We start from the raw sequence: 8,907 nt of genomic DNA on the forward strand, positions 1-8,907 counted from the left end.
AAGAAAAGAAATGGACATACAAGCAAATCAGGAAGAAAACATATGTAAAACACACGTCCAGTGAAGAATATATACTGGTCCAGGGTATATACAGATAAACAGGTCCAGGGTATATAAAGAATTCTTACAACTCATTAAGCAGCAAGGAAACCATTCAAAAATAGGCAAAAGATTTGAATACACATTTTACCAAAGAAGATGTATGAATGGCTAATTAACATGTAAGAAGATGCTTAACATCATTAGTCAGTAGGGAAATGTAAATTAAAACCACAATGAGATATCATTTCACACCCACTAGGATGCCTATAATAAAAAAGACAATTATTAAGGTTGGCAAGATGTAGAGAACAGAAGCACTGATTCACTGCTGCTGGGAATATAAAATGGTGAACCACTTTGAAATATAGTTTGGCTGTTTCTTAAAAAGTTAAAAATAGATTTACCATATGACCTAGAAATCTCACTTCCAGGTATCTACCCAAGAGAAATGAATATGTCATATACCCACACAGAGATTTGCAATAAATGTTTGAAGAATCATTATTCATAATAACCCCAAATTAGAAAAAAATTCAAAGTCAATCAACAGTTAGTCAATGGAACAGCCAATCAACAATTGTCAATGGATAGACAAAAATATGGTATAGTCATACCACAAACTATTACTCACCAGTAAAAAAGAACAAACTACTGATATATGCTGAGATGAATGAACTTGAAACACGTTCTGCTAAGTGAAGGAAGGCAGACACAAAGGACCACATAACATAAGATTCTACTTGTAGGAAATGTTCAGAACAGGCAAATCTATGGAGATAGAATGTAAACTATTGGTTGTTTGGAACAAAGGTGAGAAGGTCAGATGAACAGCAAATAGTAGGCTGCTCTCCCAAGCTGGTGGTTGCTACCGGCAGAGTTCAGAGGTATACTGAGGGAGGTAACAGGATCAGCAGCTACAAGGCAAAGTGGTAGCCATCCACTACCAGTCTGAAATGCTGACTTTCCACCCTTCCAGTGGAAAGCCCAACCATACAGACATCTTGCTCATAAACCTACAGTATATTTCAGAAGTGGAAATAATTAATTACTGAAGAGAAACCCCTTCTCCCCTAGCTGTACTCAATGTTGGTAGGCTTGCCAGCAAAACACAGATAGAAAAAGAGGAGAAGCTGAGCCAGGCCTATGCAACTAGTGCTGGTGTCTTCCCAGAGGGCCAGTAGCTCTTCGAGACCTCACACAAGACCTTTAAAGACTGTAAGTGGCAAGGAAAAAACATCATAGTCATGGAAGAAGTTGTTATATACCCCCCATCCCAAGTGGGAAAAGAAACCATAAAGGCAAAGAGCTATGTATGCAAGATACTTTAGAAATGTGGAAAAGTATTTAAAAATATTTTAGGGACGTGGACAGTCAAAAGATACTGCAGCATTCACAAGCCCAGCAACCACAGAAGGAGGTCACCCTTTCATCCAAAGTCCACACACATAGAGGACCCACAGCATCCAGCCAACGAGGTAGGGTGATTGCTTTAGTGGAGGTAGGCGGGGGACAGGGAAGGGATCCTCAATTTCCTGCTGGCTCTTGTTAACAAAGGGTCTTTCCAGATCTTAAACTTGAACAAAGCACCCAAAACAAGGAGCAAGAGAAAAATTTAAAAGTTGGGGGGAAAAACCCATAAGTAGTAAATAAATAATACATAATGAAATAAAACTGATTTATGATGATTATTGCATAATTAGATAAATTTAGGCATGACATGGGTGAATTTTATGATATACAAAATATGCCTTAATAAAGTTGAAAAACATCACTTATATTCTCAGGAAGTAAAAGAATATTTTGAAAACTTCAAATAGGAACAGAATGACACACATGCAAAAAATAAAATTCAGAAAACAAAATAAACATTCAGAAATTAAAATGTTTGAAGGAGGAATGAAGAACCCAATAGATGGTTTGCAAGGTAAATCTAACAAATTCATTTAGAAATTTATTTTTAAAATAGAGGAAAATAGAGAAAAAATGGTAAGAAAATCAGAAAGTCAGTTAAGGGGGGGGTCAGCATTTGAAAAATAGGTGTTCTTCATAAGAGAACAGAGAAATGGGAGGAAATTTCCATGAAATAATGCAATGATGTCTTAGAACTAAAAAGTATGAGTTAAGAGTCTAAAAAGGCCAAACAGGATAAACAGCACCAGTACCTTATCATGTAAGTCCAATAATTTGGAGACAAAGAATTAAGTTTCCAGAGAAGAAAAAAAAAATCCAGAATGGTAAGGGTCTTTTTAATAGCAACAATGGAAATTAAAAGACAGTGGGCCATCTTCAGAATGCTGAAGGAAAATTATTTTCATTCTTGGATTTTATATCCAGTCAAATTGTCAATCTTCTATGAATATAGGTAAAGATATGTTCAGACATAGAACGTCTTGCAATATTTACCTTCCATTTACCTTTTATGGGGAAGCTACCTGATGTATTCCACCAAAACTAGAGTCTAAATGAAGAAGCAGAACTAAGAACAAAGAGATCCAACACAGAAGAGAAGCAAAGGGAATACCTGTGATGATGCTGGGAGATCTCAAAACTACAGGTGTGCACAAGTCATTGAGGACAAATATTTCACATTGGAAAATGCCAAAAGACTCTGGGAGAGTCCTTCTCCCAGATGAAATTGACAAAAACAAACAAAACCTAATGCATCTTAACTCTTGAGAGTAAATTTAGACAACTAGTAGAAAACTTGTAATTGAATTTAACAAATAAAAAGAAATTTTAAGAAAATGGCAATTATTAACATCAGCAATAACCAATAGTTGTTCAGGCAGGAGAAGAAATTGGTTACAGTTCATTAACTGTCCAAGCTCTTAACAGCGTTTGTTGAGTCACGACAATGCAGACCCTGAATTTTGATCTAGATAAATGTATAAATGATGAGAGAATGAAATGGTATATATGCATATTTGGGGACAGTAAAAAAAAAAAACAAACCCCACAGTTTCCATAGTGAGAAATCAATAAAAGAATCAACTAAGAGAGTGGAAAGTGATTGCCTGTGGTGAAGGGCAAAATAGTAGAGAGGGAAACGGAACACTACTGTTTTACCTAACAAACCTTACAGATGTGACTCTTCAAACCATGGGTAGGTATAAATTTGACCAATGATAAATAAAGAAATAGATAAATAGATAGATAGGGTTTTTTTTTCTTGTTTTGTATTGTTTTGTTTTTTTCAAAAAGAAAGAAAAGTATAGAAGTGTAACCCTGACACACTGAGTTCTTAGTGTTGCCAAGACACCTTCCTGAGCAGATTGCAACTAAGGCAGAAGGCTAGGGACCATTGTCAAGATCTGCAACAGTTTCTTATTTAAGCTAACAAATAATTCTCACAGTATATCTACAAGTAGATTCATTAATTTGCTAATTATGTTTCCATTCTATAGAGATATCTATCATTTCCTCATTGATAAACCTTCAATTCCCCAACAGATTAATCCAGCCACAATCCAACAAACACTATCTTGTCAAGTTGAAATATAGCAGTAGAATATTAATAAACAGTAAGAAATCATTATTTTCTCATTAACATACTTTGGCATGAAAGTGGGGAGGGAAGATAGTAAATATGGTGGGGTTTTTTTCAGTTTTCAAATCAAAAGTTAAACATGGACATGGTCGAGTTTATTCATTCAGCTGGATATAGTAGACTTTCCCTGTCCCTGTAGGGTTGTACAAGTCAATGAGTTGCTAAAAGTCAACGGGAATAAGTTATCTTACATTGGCTATCTTTCAACATTGAATTGTCAAATATTGAAAAGGCAAATAACCTACTTTCAACCCAATAACAACTTCTCTTCTATTTCTAAACTCTATTTTTAAATCATTTCTGCTTATTCTTTCTGAAATATATATGAAAATATGGTTGTGATATTTCTGTTTACCTGGAAACCCAAGTGAGCTCCCAATTTTGTACCTAATGCTAGTTTGTTATTTTGTGACTCCAACTTGAACATACCATATTCTCTGCTTAATTTTTTTCAAATATTTTATTTATTTATTTGACAGAGAGGTCACAAGTAGGCAGAGAGGGAGGCAGAGAGAGAGAGAGAAGGAAGTAGGCTCCCTGCTGAGCAGAGAGCCCAATGTGGGACTGATCCTAGGACCCTAAGGTCATGACCTGAGCCAAAGGCAGAGGCTTCCCACTAAGCCACCTAGGCACCTCTTTTTTTTTTTTTTTTAAGATTTTATTTTTATTCTCTGCTTATGAATAAGTTTCATGAAGGCAAAAAACCCTACAGAAGGCCATTTTTTTTCCATGGCAAATTCAGTTAGAGTTGAACTTTGCAAGGTCATAAGACCCTGTAAGCATTAGCTACTTGTGTATTTATTCAGTCCTAAAATAATGTCTCTGTCACCCAGCACTGAGGTTTATACAATTCAGAAATAATAAATAGCATAAAACTTCTATTTAGAACCAATAAAAAGGCCGTAGATTTCTGAAGAGATCTCAAAATATGAATATTATCAAGCCTTAGAAGCCAGCCAGCACACTTGCATCAACACTCTCTTGAGAAAAACCAGTTCTACTGCATTTTTAAGGACATATCCAACTGTGAGTAGCTGAAAACCTTGACTCAGATTGGCTCAGACAATAGGAAATGTATTGTTTTGTATAAAAAAGTCTAAGCATGGGGCAGGAACCAGAATTAGTTAACAGTGTCTCAAATGTGTGATCATAGACCTATTTTCTTCTTTTTTTAAATTTTTTTTAATAAACATATAATATATTATTAGCCCCAGGGGTACAGGTCTGTGAATCACCAGGTTTACACACAGGTTTACTTCACAGCACTCACCATAGCACATACCCTCCCCAATGTCCATAACTCCACGACCCTCTCCCTACACCCCTACACCCTGGCCACCCTCAGTTTGTTTTGTGACATTAAGAGTCTCTTTTGGTTTGTCTCCCTCCCGATCCCATCTTGTTTCATTTATTCTTCTCCCACCCCACTAAATCCCTGCCCCCCTGTTGCATCTCCACTTCCTCATATCGGGGAGATCATATGATAGTTGTCATTCTCCGAATGACTTATTTCACTAAGCATGATACCCTCTAGTTCCATCCACATTGTCGCAAATGGCAAGATTTCATTTCTTTTGATGGCTGCATAGTATTCCATTGCATATATATACCCTATCTTCTTTATCCATTCATCTGTTGATGGACATCTAGGTTCTTTCCATAGTTTGGCTATTGTAGACATTGCTGCTATAAACATTCGGGTGCACGTGTCCCTTCGGATCACTACGTTTGTATCTTTAGGGTAAATACCTAGTAGTGCAATTGCTGGGTCTATTTTCAACTTTTTGAGGAAACTCCATGCTGTTTTCCAGAGTGGCTGCACCAGCTTGCATTCCCACCAACAGTTTCTCCACATCCTCACCAGCATCTGTCATTTCCTGACTTGTTAATTTTAGCTATTCTGACTGGTGTGAGGTGGTATCTCATTGTGGTTTTGATTTGTATTTCCCTGATGCCCGGTGATGTGGAGCACTTTTTCATGAGTCTGTTGGCCATCTGGATGCACAGACTTATCTTCTTTCCATCTCTCTCTACCAGCCTCAATGAGCTGGTTCTGCCCTCAGGTTGGCTCCCCTCAGGGCTGCCAGAATATTGCATTTCTGAATGTCATGCCCAAATACACCAACAACCAGAAGAAGAAAGGAGCCATGTCTTCCTTTCCAGAAACCCACGAGCAGACTTCTTTCTTACTCATTGGTCATAATTGGGTCAAATACTGGTTCTGGACTACAGAGGCAAGGGGAGGGACATTACCATGATTGGTTAAAACTAAACATCTGAGATTAAAGGTTTTTACAGAGTCAGCCACAAAGACAACTATCTTTACCTCCCAGACTCTTTCTCCTGTTATTCTACTCTTTGACATCCCAACCAAGTTTTCCCATGTGTTCTCTGAGAAAAAAATAACCAACTGTATCGTGTTGGAAACTATTTATAATATCATTTTTTTCTCTTCTCTCTCCTATACATCAAACTTCTTCCTTGTCCTATAGATATTCAAGCATACGCAAGTCTCTCCCACCTAAAAAAAAGATGCCTTCTTGACATCCAGATGGCCAACAGACACATGAAAAAGTGCTCCATATCACCACTTCTAAAAAACTACATCTTTTAAACCCAAGACATCATATTTGACAACTTTTTACTTCTGTCATCTACAGATCTGCTGCCAATTCCCTTCATTAAGTGATCATTTTCATGTCTGACTCACTGTTTCTCCTTCTACCATTTTCTATGACTACTTTCATTTAAATATTCAAATAAAGAGTTACCAAATGTCTCAATAGCTCTATTCCTTAGTTCCAAGGATCTCTTCGTCAACTCTTCTTCAACTCCCATGGTCCTTATCACAAAAAGCTGAGCGCCTTCTGAAATACGCATATCAAAATATCCTATTCCTATTTCTGACCATCACCTCTACCATTTCTACCACCCTTCTTTCATTACATGCTTACTCCACAGAGACCACAGAAGCCACTGGGGAGCGCTCCCTCAGTTTCCCACACTGATCTCACAAATTTATCTCTTTTGTTCCTTCTTACCTTCCAGAAGGGAGGTATCCTTCCCCCTTCTGAAGGCTACGTTCTTCACCTCTGTGCTGGATCCTGGAGCCCTTGATTTTCAAGGAGCTTGATCAAGAAAGTATCACTGCCTCTTGTACTTTATCCTCTCCTTTCGACTGTCTCCTTATTGTAAGCATTTAGACATGTTCAAGCCTTTCTCTTCTGGAAAAAAAGGAAAAAAATAATGCTACCTCTGAGTTTATGTCAGAGGAATGAATACCTTCTAGTTAAAGGCATTTTCTCTTCACAGTGAGGTTTCTGACAGTGTTGTCTACACTTACTGTCTCCTTCTTCTAACCTCTACCCACTCATCAATTTTATGCAGCCAGGTTTCTGCCCACACTGTTCCCACTTCCCACTCCACAGAAATTGCTTTTTCCAAAGTTACTGAGGACACCCTGGTTGCTAAGCCCTACAGACACTTTTGATCTTTATTTTGTTCACTCAAATTTATCAGGTATAAAACTTATAACACAGACGACTGTCTTAAAGTTTTCTTTCTTTGGTTTCAGTACTCTGGGGGTTTTTTACTCTGTTCCTTCTCTGTATCTTTTGCATGAAACCTTTTCTTCATGAGTCCCTTAGTTGTGATCCTCTGGGCTCTGTTTTTAATTCTTCTCTTTTGCTCTACAACTTCTCTGTAGGCAATCTACCTATTTCTTTCTTTCTTTTTTTTTTTTAAAGATTTTATTTATTTATTTGACAGAGAGAGATCACAAGTAGACAGAGAGGCAGGCAGAGAGAGAGAGGGAAGCAGGCTCCCTGCCGAGCAGAGAGCCCGACGCAGGACTCGATCCCAGGACCCTGAGATCATGACCTGAGCCGAAGGCAGTGGCCTAACCCACTGAGCCACCCAGGCACCCAATCTACCTATTTCTATGGCTTAAGTTATTATCTGTAAGCTACTGACTTTAAGATTCATTCATATGCAGGACAAAGTCTTTTTCCAGAACTTCCAACTAGTATAGATTACTGTCTATTAAACATCCCTACTTACATATCACACAAACCATCTCAAACCCCAAATGCTAAAACTGAAATCAGTATTTTTATCCTGAAATGACTCTTCACTAATCCAATGAATAGCTGTGATAGTATGATTTCCACATGTGAAACTAAGTAAAGGAAACTTCACTGAAAATAGAGTCTGGAAGCCCCTGAGGTGGTAGCTCTCAGGCACAGACAACTCATTGCATCCTGCATAACCAGCAGGGAGGAGGAAGATCATTTTTACCTCTACCCAGGAGGATACTTTTCACAAGGAAATTTACCTTCTGCTCCTAAAAAAAAGAAGGAAGATCCCTGCCTGTCCCAGCAACAACACATTAATCACTCCCTGCAGCCATAAGAAATTTCACCATCCTGGACTCTTCTTTAGTGATCTTTTGTTCAAAACAACCCCTCCCAGTTTCCTCTTAAAACTGACCTGCACTTTAGACTTGCCTATGGTTTTGTCAGAGCTTGCATGTCCCAATTTACAATTCTCTGCTATTCCTGAATAAACCCATATTTTTCCAGTCAAATATTTTATTTTTAAGGTTGATGTAAGAAATATATTTCTCCTATATTCAGTCTTTGTCCATGGTTCCTGGCTTCCAGCTCCTAAACCCCTTGGAATTTCCCAAGTGATGAGAAAAATAAAGATGCCTTTTGGGGAGCCTGGGTGGCTCAGTTTTTAAGCATCTGCCTTCGGCTCAGATCATGATCCCAGGGTCCTGAGATCAACCCCTTCATCGGGCTACCTGCTTAAGGGGAAGCCTGCTTCTCCCTCTCCCACTCCCCATGCTTGTGTTCCCTCTCTTGCTGTGTCTCTCTCTATCAAATGAATACATCAAATCTTAAAAAAAAAAAAAAAAAAAAAAAAAAAAAAAAAAGATGACTTTTGTTATATTGATGAGATGACTTTTGAATCATACCTAAAGTTGGAGGCTGGTTCCCAGGAGAAACAACGCTGTGATTACAGGGTGAGAATTTTCAGTCCCACCCCCTGACCTGTGGTGAGAAAACAGAGGCTGGAGATTGAGTTCAATCATTTACTCAATGATCACTAAGATCAGTCATGCCCATATAATGATGTCCCCATTAAACCCAAAAGGACTGGGTTTTAGAGCTTCTGGGTGAGTGAACAAGGGGGAAGTGCTAGGGAGCAGCTTACCTGGATGGCATGGAGGGTCTACGCCCTTTCCCCAGACCTTGCCCTATGCAGCACTACCTTCTGGCCGTTCTAGTTAGATGCTTTTGTAACAAACCGGTGAT

This window comes from Mustela nivalis, assembly GCF_964662115.1.
Source record: "Mustela nivalis genome assembly, chromosome: 5".
Lineage (NCBI taxonomy): Eukaryota > Metazoa > Chordata > Mammalia > Carnivora > Mustelidae > Mustela > Mustela nivalis.